The sequence below is a fragment of the Hyla sarda genome, chromosome 4, assembly GCF_029499605.1.
Source record: "Hyla sarda isolate aHylSar1 chromosome 4, aHylSar1.hap1, whole genome shotgun sequence".
Taxonomy (NCBI): domain Eukaryota; kingdom Metazoa; phylum Chordata; class Amphibia; order Anura; family Hylidae; genus Hyla; species Hyla sarda.
Window position 1 is genome coordinate 325,172,096 of NC_079192.1, and position 13,833 is coordinate 325,185,928.

The 13,833-nt window shown below is 42.9% G+C and overlaps 1 long non-coding RNA gene across 2 annotated transcripts in view; it reads right to left on the reverse strand.

Moving 5' to 3' along the window:
* The window catches only part of LOC130369572 (uncharacterized), a 29,664-nt gene extending 16,354 nt beyond the window's left edge, over positions 1–13,310 (reverse strand). Inside the window, exons 1-2 of one of the 2 annotated variants that reach the window (XR_008892819.1) lie at positions 13,202–13,310; positions 2,952–3,054 (exon numbers count right to left, since the gene is read on the reverse strand). This is a non-coding gene — a long non-coding RNA (uncharacterized LOC130369572). Of the gene's footprint in view, positions 1–2,951; positions 3,055–9,867; positions 9,968–13,201 lie in introns of those variants that run through there. The other variant, XR_008892818.1, reaches the window with a different exon arrangement.
* Positions 13,311–13,833: the final 523 nt, after the last annotated feature.

Sequence of the window (13,833 nt, forward strand, 5' to 3'; positions counted from 1 at the left end):
AACAGCCCGGAGAACAGCACAACTAGTAATGTGGGGGATGGTAATACAGGTAAGACTGCTAGTGGTTTTAGGAGATTCTATTACCATTAAGACAGATAGAATAATTTGTCACCAAGACCGCCTTAACTGAACGGTTTGCTGTTTCCCTGGCGCCCGAGTTTGTCATGTGGCAGGAGGATATATTACTTGCAAGGGCTGGGAAAGAACCAGTTGATGTGGTCCATGTGGGAACCAAGAACAGAATACACCATAGGTGGAGGCCCCTAAAGAAAAATTTATAAAGAACAAGATGCCAAGCTGAAGCAAAGGACCTCCAAGGTTGTATTCTCTGGAATACTACCTGTACTATGTGCATCATAGGAAAGACAGAGGGAGCTTAGGGAGTTAAATGCATGGCTTGAGTCTTAGTGTAAGGAAGAAGGGTTAGGGTTTTAGGGGTCTGCAGATAAATTGCATCCGAATAGAAGGGATACATTGTGCTTAGAAAAAAACTAAGTGGAGGGAGGACAAAGCAGCAAATCAATTAGAAAATCTGTCAGTGAGGTTAGAGAGTGGTCAAAACATAGGGTGGATGGAGAAAAGACTTGTGGGGGGATGTTAAGAGCAGGGGAGAAGGAGATCCATGTGTTACAAACTAGCAGTGAAAACAAATACACTCACGATAATTCAATAAATCACATTACGGATATTGAATGTGTAAAACTAAATGGCAACATAAAATGTAGGTTCACAAATGCCATAAGACTAGGAAGCAAAATGGGGGAGCTTGAGGTCTTGATTCTGGAGGAACATATTGATATATCTAGGGTCACTGAGACCTAGCTAGACTCTTTACATGACTGGGCTGTCAATCTGCAGGGGGTTACACTGTTTCAAAAAGTATAGGGCCCAGGAAAGAAAGAGGAGTGTGACTGTATGTTAGAAATGATACGAAAGTCAGTGTGAAAGATGATAGTGTGTGAAGACTATGTGAAAGTGAGATACTTGTGGGTAGAATTACAAAAGGAGGAAACAATGAAAAGACAACTTTTGTTATAATCTATAGATCCCCCCCCAACACCACTGAAGAGATAAAAGGTCAGCTGCATACACAAATAAAGAGAGCTGCCCAGGTGGATACATAATGGTAGATTTTAACATTCCAGACATTGAGTGGGGTCAGGGTTTGGCTAAAACTGCAAATTCCAAAATTTATTGCAGGATAATTTTATGGGCCAGTTTGTAGAAAACCCAACATGATGTGACGCTCCATTGGATCTGTTTATTTCTAACAATGCAGAGCTGGTTCAGAATTTTACTATGTGCGGACACCTTGGTATTGGCAACCACAATATAGTTACTTTTGGCTTAATGTGTAGAAAACAAAGACATGTTGGGAGGGCAAGAAAATATTATTTTAAAAAGGCAAATTTCCCTGGGCCAAGAGCTGCGCATCAGGACATAGTCTGGGAGGAGTTGTTATCAAATACTGATACAGATGCTAGATGTGAGATTTTTAAATCAACATGAAAAAATAAGCTGCTAAATTTTTAAGTATAATGATTTAAAACTAAACACTACATGGCTGACAACTGATGTTAAAAAAAACAATAAACAACAAAAAAAATAGCATTTTAAAAATTTCTATCGCAGGGATCAGCTCAGCACAAAACCATCCCTCAGCACAAAACCAGACACCAGAAAATCTCTAAGTATTTGGAACAGGGTACAGAAATGATGAGTTCTTTATAAGTGAAGAGTTGACTCATCAGGGAGCGGAGAATGGAGCCATGGTTGGCAGATGTTTGCTGTTGGATGCAATGGCAAGCTGGCTGTGTAGCTTGTAGTACCCGAGTAACTTTACGGTCACACATTTTAGGTAGCCTTCCACAAGTTCCTCATAAAATATTATTGGAATGTTAGCCTCCAGCCAGAACTGGTGTATCTTTGTCAAGTTTGTATGCCTTCTAATTTGCACAAACTTTTTACAGTTCTGTCCATATATTTTGACTGTAAATGAGGTCAGGGATTTGTGATAGTGATGCCATTACATTTGCTTTGTTGTCCTTTATCCATTTTACAACAACTATAGAAGTATGCTCGGGTCACCATCCATTCTGAAGATCCATTTGGGCCCTAGCTTTTCCTCCCTTATGTCTAATGTTGCTTCAATATCTCCACATTTTGTTTTTTGCCTCAGAGGACATTTCTCCAAAAAAACTAAGATCTGGGGAATATTTATCAATGCTTGACACCAGAAAACTAAAAGGGGCATTCCGGGATTTTTAGTTCTTTGAATGTAAGATAGGGGCAGCCACATTAGTCTAGTTACTAATACACTTTACTTACCTGTGTTTGGTGTCTGGTATCAAATTACTTTGTCGTTCTTTTCCCCGGGTGTTTATTTTCTGCAGCCTACAAAATGAGACCTTTTCCAGTGTGTGCAGCTTGAGACAACATCACAAGTCAAGTACTAAAAGGGGGCTTAGTTGCTTTGTCTGTTGTGTGTGAAGCCAGCCCCCTTATGACGTTACCGTGCACATGTGTATGCATGCATCATCATACAGATCCACAGCTTGTGTGTCAGGTGATGTTGGGCAAGTCATGTGATCAAAGGGAGCGTGGCTGTGCTGCAATGGGTGGGGATTGTAGTCTGAGGGCGGCCACAGAATCCAGACGTATCCAGTTCCCAAAAACAAGCCAGCAGCATGATGGGGGACACAGAACATGGCCATTCACATGAACACAGGCACAGATCCCTGGTAAGCATGTACATTGCCGTGTGACACTTACTAAAATCACCTGATGTTAGATAACCCCTGAAAACTAAGTAATAAAATATAGCACAGGCTTTATTTCTGCAGGAAAACGTAAGGATCTTTAAGTGTGTTGCACAAAGTTCTGCAAATATTTGTGGTTTTGAAGCAGTTTCATCTTCCTTTCAGGTCATGTCAATATAGGACGCTACTTACTGTTATATATATAGTAGGTACTTTCGTACTTGTTTCCTCTTCACAATGTTGTTTGTTGTTGTTCTTGGACTGACTTGTATTTTTTGCATTAAAGTACTTTCATCTATAGGAGACAGAATGTGTTACTTCCTGAATAGTACAATTACTCTATGGTCCCAAGATGAGTAGGCCTTGGAAGTAGACTTTATAATACTGTCACCGGTATATATCACCTTAAATGATGTTTGTTAGCCTATCAGAACCTTATAAAGCCATTACATTGTTATATGGAACTTTCCAAACTATTCAAAGGCCCAGTCAATTTTTTGTATCTAAACATTTGGCTGACAGGAATTTTTATATAGTGAATTATAAATTAGAGCCAGATGACGCGCTGATCGGCGCATAACATATGTTGCTGAAGCCATTGAAAGCATCCACTACATGTACCCCCACTCTCTCAGAATAAAGCACAGAAGAAAAAAAGACCGGTGAGTGCAGCCTATTTCTTTCTACAAATGCTGAATTATAAATTAAATTATCGGTTTGTAAACATTTGTTGGAAAAATTGCTTGTGTCATACACAAAGTAGTTATACTAAGCTACTTGCTAAAACTATAATTTGTTGACATGGAATCTGCAGAGGGCTTAAATGTCAACCTGTAGCTAAACCTATTACTTCCTATATAACAATTCTGGACCATCTTGTATTGTGTTATCCCTTCTAGAAATGTATAACTAAATAGCTAACTGGATGTTACTAGTTGGTAGCATGTCCCTATACTCGCTGAAATTGTCCAATCGAAGCTGACCGTGCCAGACGGTGTGGGGATATGCCCCCAACAGGTAACACCCAGTTACACATTTACACACTTCTAGGAGACATATTACAATGCAGACCTATAGGAAAAGATGTTTCAAAATAGTTATTTAATGGGGAATACATGCATTTATTTAATCAGGGAGGACATGAAGGTCAGGGAAAGTCACCTGTCTTCTTTAAAATATTTGGCATAGTCTCCATTCACTGGTGCATTGTTTCTTTCATTTATAATAAATGCTGGATTCATGATAAATTGATGCTTGCCAGACCTCCTTCTATCATGTTCAATCGTTGTTTCCTTTAAATCTAAAAGAATCCACTAAGGACATTCTGATACTACGTGAACAAAGCCTTAGCCGACTTTACATATTTATTTACAAATGTTATTTTAAAAGCAAAAAGCAACAAACATTTCCATTCTTCACACTATGTATTTCCCATAAATAATCCTGTACTGATATTTTAGCATTTAAAATTAAAATGTGCTTTGGTGACTCAAGGTTTGATATTATAAAATGTAATTATTAGAGCTGTCACTTATGTGCAGGTAGTTCTGGCATATTTCACAGTGCTATACAGAAAGTGTACTCAAAGCAGTCACATGTCCCCAGTGGGGCTCACAATGTAATTTGCCTATCTCAAACAGACACATGCTCTAAGGCTAATTTCATACCACCCACAACATTATTATGTTGTACCTGTGCGGATGCTAATAAGTATACTTAAGGAAAGGAAAAGAGTCTCTATAAATAATAAGATGCAATATTTACAATTATATTGCTAATTCCATAAAATCCTGTGTTGTCCATGATAAGCAAGACTGGATTAAGAGGATTTTGCATCGCAATGAACTACAAGCTCATCTAATGCTGCCATTATTAAAGAGCCCAAAGAAAATAAATGCTTACATTAGAATGCTTACATTTTTCACATGGTTCCTTTTTAAAAGAGGACAATCACAGACCAATGTAAGTGAAACAGATTAGATCCAAGAGTTACAGGCCATAGCACAAAAAAGATGGACGACTCTGTATTCTTATATGTGATTTATTGGTTTCCCCCATGCAACATTTTGGCTCAATTTAAGCTTTCCTCAAGTATAGGCTTACATTGAGCCAAAACATTGTATGTGGGGAACCAATAAATCACAGCTCTACATATAAGAATACGGAGTCGTCCATCTTTTTGTGCTGTGGCCTGTAACTCTTGTAGATATTGCGATACTAGAGTGGCCCTCCAGTTGACCACTGGCAATAGATACAAAATAATAATAATACACAAGAAATATTATGATACGCAAGATAAACAAAACAATACATGAATAGATACATCAACAGTAGACGTACTTTGTTATGTCCCTGTATACAAAAATGTCGTAATACCTAATGACCTCCCCAGCCTTAGGAACACCATATACACTAATCATGTAGTCCACCTCCTCATCTCATTGAAATCTGGGCAAGATAACACCTTTTTTATACAATACTCATGTGGTCCCCCTCCTAGACCTATCTTGAGGGCACCAAGAGGGTACATAATGTTATACATAAATCAGTCAAGTGAAGGCAGAAGAAAAAAAAAGAGGGGGGGGAAAGGGGGAAAAAAGGGTGTAGAAATAGTGTGTGTGAAATGACTGTGGTGTCCCTGTGAATATAAGCATGATGTAGTCAGTGCAATATGTGTGTAAATAATATGTGAACAATGTGTAAGTAGCCAACTAAGGCCATAATTATGGTGTGTCAGTGTGTGAAAAAAATGTTCAGGTGTGGACAAAAAAAATAAATCTGTGTAATCTTTGCAGTGGATGTATCGGACCCCAGACCCAGCCAAAAGAATTTTGGCGGAATGTGCTCTGAAATGAATTGCCATCTATGGAGATAATGCTTGCTTTGCTGGTGCCCGCTACAAATGGAATCTCCGGGCAGAAATTACGTAATGTGAATGAGCACTTAGGGGGAGATGTATCAATGTTGTTGTTGGTAGACGTTTTTTGTAGATCGTTTTGTTTGGTCTAAATTTGGAGCAATTTCTCCAAATTTATCAAACTTGTGCAAGCCCCATGATAAATTTCGTGCAATGGTCTAAATCTCCACAAAGTTCTATTTGTAGACCTGTTCTACACCTCACAGGAATAGTGGTGTATCCTGGACGCTCAGCTTTTGTTCTATTGTTTTTCAGGATTCCACTGAGGTTTTTTTTTTGTCCACCAGCAAAAACGCCTGAAAAACGGTCCCAGCTTTTCCTGCATTTTGGTAATTTTTCTTGGGGGAGATTTATCAAAAACTGTACAGAGGAAGAGTAGTGCAGTTGCCCATGGCAACCAATCAGATTGCTTCTTTACAAAAATGAAAGGAGCAATCTGATAGGTTGCTATGGGCAACTGCACCGCTCTTCCTCTACATAGGTTTTGATTAATCTCCCCCCTTGTGTTTTTTCTTGCATTTTTGCTGGTCTGCGGAAACAAACATTTTTGTACCCTGTGTGCATTTTTTTCACTGCAGGTACTACTCCATGGGTCGGATGCAGAGCGCCCGCCCCACGGAGTGTAAGGAGGTGAGGAGTGATGTATAGCATATACATATACAGGATGCAGAGCGCCCGCCCCACGGAGTGTAAGGAGTGATGTACAGCATATACATATACAGGATGCAGAGCGCCCGCCCCACGGAGTGTAAGGAGGTAAGGAGTGATGTATAGCATATACATATACAGGGTGCAGAGCATCACTACTTACCTCCGCCCGCTGTATAGTATACAGGGGGCATAGTGTATCCATGTATACTATACAGGAGCCCAGCAAGGAAAGAGTTAACCCACACTGCAGCTCTGAGTTAAATCTTTGTGCGCTCTCCTGTATATACCGCCATCTATAGATGACTGTATATACAGGATACAGTAGGCAGACAAGAACAGTTGGAGGCTCCCTGTTACACACTGCAGTATGGGCGCACTCACCAGGTGAGATCGCAAATGATGTCCTAACCTTTTTTTTTCTCATTTCAGACATGTGAATGGGGAGACCTACGTCAGATTCAGTGTATTGCGATGATGATCAGCTTTTTTTTTTATGTCAATAAAAGGTTTAATGAGGGCTGTGTGGGGAGTGTTTGTTTTTTTTTAAATACATTTTTTTTTCAATGCCGGGCTTAGCGTTAGCCACAAAAACAGCTAGCGCTAACCCCCAATTATTACCCCGTTACCCACCGCCACAGGGTTGCCGGGAAGAGCCAGTACCAACAGGCCTGGAGTGTCAAAAATAGCGCTCCTGGCTGGGGTTATTTAGGTTGGGGAGAGCCAGTAACAATGGTCCTCGCCCACCCTGGTAACGTCAGGCTGTTGCTGATTGGTTGGTATCTGACTGACACTGAAAATATGGGGAACCACACACTTTTTTTTATTACAAAAAAAAACAACACATAGGCTTCCCCATATTTTCAGTGTCAATCAGACACCAACTAATCAGCAACAGCCTGACATTACCAGGATGGGCGAGGACCATTGTTACTGGCCCTCCCCAGCCTAAATAACCCCAGCCTGTTACCGCCTAGGCCAAGGAGCGCTATTTTTGATGCTCCGGGCGGGTAGTACCGGGGTAATAATTGGGGGTTAGCGCTAGCTGTTTTCGGGGCTAACGCTAAGCCCAGCTTAGTAATAGATTCCGTCTACAAGACGGCTTCCACTACTAAGCCTGAAATTTCAATTATAAAAAACACAACACATGAAATAAAAAATGGATTTAAAAAAACACTCCCCCACAGCCCTCGTTAACCCTTTTATTGACATAAAAAAAATGCTAGTCATCGTCACACTCCACCGAATCTCAGGTAGTCCTCTGCATTCACTTATCTGAAATGACATTTTTGGCGCTCTCCCCTAGGTAGAGCGCACATAATGCAGTGTGTTCCTAAAGAGGAAGCCTCCAATTGTTGCTAAACTACAACTCCCATCATGGGGGCTGTAGGTAAACAACAGCTGGAGTCTCCCTGTTTGGGAACACACTGCCAAAAAGGCTCTGTTCCCATTATGCAAAACGCATAATGAGAACAGAGCCATACTTACCACCCTGGCTTCAGGCCTGGACTGTGAAGCTCCGCCCCCTAATGATGTCATCACTAGGGGGCAGGGGCGGAGAAGTTGCAAGGGGTCTCAAGAGTGAGACCCCTGAGATCCGTCAGTCTGCCCTTGGACTACTACTCCCATCATGGGAAATTTTGTGTCCCATGATGGGAGTAGTTGTAGTACCGCAGTGCTGAGGGATGGCTCTTACACATCCCCCAGCTGCGAAACTGTATTGTGACTGTTAGGACTACTACTCCCATCATGGACAGACTCTGTCCATGATGGGAGTTGTAGTCCTCGGGCTGAAGGACAGATCGCAGCAGGTCATTCTCCAGAGACCCGCTGCGATCTGCATTTATTAACTTAAAAAGCCAGCGGCAACGCTGCACTCCCCTCCCCCCCCCCCTCCTCCTGTATACAGATGTCACGATTCATAATCCCCGCCTCCGGGAGAGGGGAGCTCTGATTGGTGGAAAGCTATTCACCACTATACACCAATCAGAGCTCCTGTCTTCTGGTGGGGATTATGAATTGTGACAGGTCTATACAGGGGAGCGAGTGGAGCCGCTTCTACAGTATATAATTGTTTTGTGTATTGTTTCCCCCCCCCAGACTAATACTGACCCCTTCTATAGTGAGCGCTGGGACCGCTGTGTGATTGACAGGTCCCCAGCGCAAGTGTCCGGCCCCACTGACCTTTACATGTTGTAAATCTTTATGATACACACTGCCCGTCCTCCTCTTCATTCTTCTCATACCGGAGACGCGCGGCTTCTGTATCATAGTCTATAGACAGAGCGCCCCCTCCCGGCCTCCACACTGCACGGGGCTGGGGCCAGACAACGGCAGGGGGCGCTCTGACTATAGTGAAAGCAGAAGCCGCACGACTCCGGTATGAGAAGAATGAAGAGGAGGACGGGCAGTGTGTATCATAAAGATTTATAACATGTAAAGGTCAGTGGGGCCGGACACTTGCGCTGGGGACCTGTCAATCACACAGCGGTCCCAGCGCTCACTATAGAAGGGGTCAGTATTAGTCTGGGGGGGGGGGGAACAGTACACATAACAATTATATACTGTAGAAGCGGCTCCACTCGCTCCCCTGTATAGACCTGTCACAATTCATAATCCCCACCAGAAGACAGGAGCTCTGATTGGCTAATAGTGGTGAATAGCTTTCCACCAATCAGAGCTCCCCTCTCCCGGAGGCGGGGATTATGAATCGTGACATCTGTATACAGGAGGCGGCGGCAGCGCAGTGGAGCCGCATGTACCGCCGGCTTTTTAAGTTAATAAATGCAGATCGCAGCGGGTCTCTGGAGAATGACCTGCTGCGATCTGTCCTTCAGTCCCAGGACTACAACTCCCATCATGGACAGAGTCTGTCCATGATGGGAGTAGTAGTCCTAACAGTCACAATAGAGTCCCGCAGACAGGGGATGTGCGTCTCTCAGCGCTCTGGTACTACAACTACTCCCATTATGGGACAGATTCTGTCCCATGATGGGAGTAGTTGTAGTACTGCAGTGCTGAGAGACGGCTCCTGCATCCTCCACCGTCTGCCATTTTCTACGAGTCCTTGCTAGCACTCTTAGGTTTAGACTACTTTTCTTGCAAAAAAGCGCAATTGCGCAAAAAAAAACATCTACTTTTTTTTGCGCAATTGATAAATACCAGTCCACTGGATTAGGTGGTGTACGGTAGACCAAACTGGTGACAACTTTAGAAAACTGTCCACCAAAAAAAACGCAGCTCTATGCAAAAAAAGCGCAATTGCGCAAAATTTGTAGACGTGAAAAATGGTCTAAATGCAATGATACATGTCCCCCTTGGAGAGTAGTGATGAGAATTTGCATATTCGTTACATTCGTTTTTTTCTATGCGCATTTGCGAAAATGTATGCACATATGTGAAAATCGATGCGCATATGCGCATATTCGCGAATATTGAGCCCTCTCTTTAATGGTATAGGGAACTAATGGGCTGCTGCATTAACTCTGTGAATTTTTTGCCCATTGAAACCAATAGGCCTATTGGGGTCTATGGGGTCCTCACCATATGTAAAACTGTAAAATAAGCAGGAGCTTCTTGGCAGTACAGTGGATGGGAGACCGTGCAGTGGTTCAGAGTGTTACAGTGTTGTGGTTAAACTTTACTTTCCTGGAAAAGCTGCTGAGTTGCCCATAGCAACCAATCAGATTGCTTCTTTCATTTTTCACAAGGCCTCTGCATAATGAAAGAAGTGATCTGATTGGTTGCTATGGGCAACTGGACAACTTTTCCTTTGCACAGGTTTTGATAAATCTCCCCCTATGGGGGAGATTTATCAAAACCTGTCCAGAGGAAAAGTTTCTGAGTTGCCCATAGCAACCAATCAGATCGCTTCTCTCATTTTGCAGAGGCCTTGTGAAAAATGAAAGAAGCGATCTGATTGGTTGCTATGGGCAACTCAGAAACTGTTCCTCTGGACAGGTTTTGATAAATCTCCCCCTATGTTCCTTAACCTCCCATTCATTCATTCATACCCAGCCTTACACATTACATCCAGTTTCAATTAACCCCAATACCCATATTTGGTACCTCATTAACCTAGTTCCCACGCTTCAAACACTCAGTTATTTGCCAATTGACCTAGTTCCCACGGTTCAAAGGCTTTCTTAATTACCAATTGACCTACATTTTTCAATCACGACTAAAAAAGTGAAACCACACCACTGTGACACTCCATCCCACCCCGGGACCACCGCATGGTCTCCCATCCATTGTACTGCCGAGACCCTCCTGCTTATCTTACAGTTTTACATGCCGTGAGATCCCCATAGACCACAATGGGCCTATTGGTTTCAACAGGCAAAAAATCACAGAGTTAATGCACTAGTGCAGTGGTCTCCAACCTGCAGACCTCCAGATGTTGCAAAACTACAACTCCCAGCATGCATGCTGGGAGTTGTAGTTTTGCAACATCTGGAGGTCCGCAGGTTGGAGACCACTGCACTAGCCCATTAGTTCCTTATACCATTAAAAAAAGGAGGGCTCAATATTCGTGAATATGCGTATATGCGAAGAGCAGAGAGAGATGACCAATGATCAATGTGATGTGTACAGTGAACCAAAAAAAAATGCAAAAATTGCGAATATATAGTGCTATATTCGCAATATTCACAAATTCACGAATATGTGATATTCGCGATTAAAATTCGAATTGCGAATATTCGCGAGCAACACTATTAGAGAGGTCACTCCACCACTTTCATTATCTAAGTCATACTTCAGGCCTATCTACTTGGGCCTATGAGAGGGATTAACCATAAGTGGTGGCCTTGCAATTAACCCCTCCCTGTACAGTATATTGACTTTTGCTGGTTAGTGATAATGTTTCAAGAGGCCTGATGGTGACCACCCTGCTGAGAGAATGGCACAGCAATAATTTCAGACCAACAACTTTGCATGTGGTTTCTTGAACACTTTGCTCAGATTAAAGGGGGTTATCCAGGAAAAAACGTTGTTTTATATATCATCAACTGGCTCCAGAAAGTTAAACAGAGTTGTAAATTAGGAAGAAAAGTGCAGAAGTCAGCGGTATAATAAATTTATACCGCTTTATTCGTAATCCATATAAAACTTCGACATGGCATCTCAAAATGCAAATGATAAAACCTCCCGGATAAGCAACATGACACGTTTCAGGTCATGTGACCTTTCATCAGATGCATGATGGGATCGGGAGGATAGGAAAAATTTATACCTAGCCAGGTGAATCAGGTGAAATACATCTGCTAATCACCAGATACAACGTGAAAAGGTATTCCTCTCGGTCCCAACTCTGCACATAGTATCAATTAATTATTAATTAGAGAGAATTTGTGGACAGTTATTCAAAAATTGAAATTTCTACTATCCTATAACAATTTTAATAATGCAATATAATATCAGACTTTAAATTTAAAAGATGAGGTTGGAATGTACGCAACGCATATATCCAATAGACTTCTCTATTGTGTAAAGCCTTCATCCTATCCCCACCTCTTTCTGGTTGTCGGACAATTTCGATGTCACAAAATTCAAAGTCAGATTTGTAAATTACTTCTATTAAAAATCTTCATCATTTCAGTATTTAAGAGCTGCTGAATTTGAGTTGTTCTTTTCTGTCTAAGTGCTCTCTGATGACGCCTGTCTTGGGAACTGTCCAGAGTAGAAGCAAATCCCCATAGAAAACCTCTTCTACTCTGTGCAGTTCCCGAGATAAGCAGAGATGTACTTCAAGCATTATGTTACAAGAATCACCAAGATATACCAGATCGTAAATTTTGGTTGTGGTTTTCAGTTTTATGCAGCAAAGCTTCTATAGCTCAGGTTCTGTCACTTGAAGCTAGGGGCATGATGCTACACAGTCTCGGCTTTGACCCTTGAGCCAAGGGTTCAATCTCAGTACAGTAACCCCCCGACCTACGATGGCCCCGACATATGATAAAATCGACATACGATGGCCTCTCAGAGGCCATCGCATGTCGATGTCAGCATCGACATACGATGCTTTTATATGTCGGGGCCATCGCATTAACTGCTATCCGACAGCGCAAAATGCTTAAGCTGCTGTCGGATAGCAGTTTAAGCACCCCTGGCAGGTTCACTTACCTATTCCCTGCTCCGGGTCCACTTCGCGATCCTCCGGTGTCTTGTGCATCTTCTCCAGGGTCCGGGCCTTGCTTTCCGGCGTCGTTATTACGTCACTACGCACGCCGCGCCGGCGCAGCAGCGTAATAACGTCACCAGAAAGCGAGGCCCGGACCCTGCAAAAGATGCGCAAGACACCGGAGGATCGCGAAGAAGACACCGGAGCAGCGGGGCAGCATCGGGAGCCCCTGGAACAGCAGCGGGAGCGGTGAGGACCTGGTACAGCTTCCAGCTTCCTATACTTTACATTGCACGGATCCTTCAACATACCATGGATTCGACAAACGATGGGTCGTTTGGAACGAATTACCATCGTATGTTGAGGGACCACTGTATTAGGTCCTAACAAAAGGGGTACCTTACTACCCAGTCTGCCGGCTTCTCCAGCACCACTTACTCAGATGTCACAGAAGGTACACTCCTGCTGCAGAAGTCCTCTAGCCTCAGCTGTCTCTCTGGGTGCCCTCAGTGAACTAGGTAGGCATTGCGCACAACCTCAGTTCTAAACAGCTTTCCTGCTTGGCAGGAAACCCACCTGATCTCACACCAATCACAGTCTCACAACAGACTCTCCATTCTATCCCTACTGGCACTCCTTAAAGGGGTACTCCGGTGGTTATTTTTTTTTTACTATATGGCATCTTCTTTGTAAGTTTTGTTTTTTTGCAATATACATGTGTTATATGTTTTGGCAGCATGTATGTGTTTTTCTTACCTGTTTGTTGGGCAGGAAGTTCTGTAGTTCAGAGAGTTTTCTTTTACTGTTATCTACAGTTCTGAGTCTGTTGTGGACAAGATGTCACAGTTTTTATTTTTATTTTTTCTCTGTCTGCATGAGAGGAATAAGCCACGCCCCCTCATCTTCTGAGTACACAGCTCCTCACCTCCCCTCCCCCCTGCTCTGTATTCTAAGGACGCAGGTCTGCACTGGAGAAGGAACACAAAGAAGATAAGTGTTATCTAAAGGGGAGGATGACAGGGTGCACAGGCTGGGGATGTATAGACTGCAGGGGAATAAATCTCATACTGGGAATTATCTCTATATGTGAAGAGTGAGGGGGGGACTCCTGAATGACACATCCTGGGAGTGCCTCCAGCTGTGCCTCCAGCTGTTGCAAAACAACAACTCCCAGCATGCCCTGATAGACTTTGGGCATGCTGGGAGTTGTAGATTTGCAACAGCTGGAGGCACACTGGTTGGGAAACACTGCTCTAGCCTATTCAGCATGCACATAATGTTAAACCAGTGTTTACCAACCAGTGTACCTCCAGCTGTTGCAAAACTACAACTCCTATCATGCCCAAAGGCTGTCAGGGCATGCTGGGAGTTGTAGTTTTGCAACACCT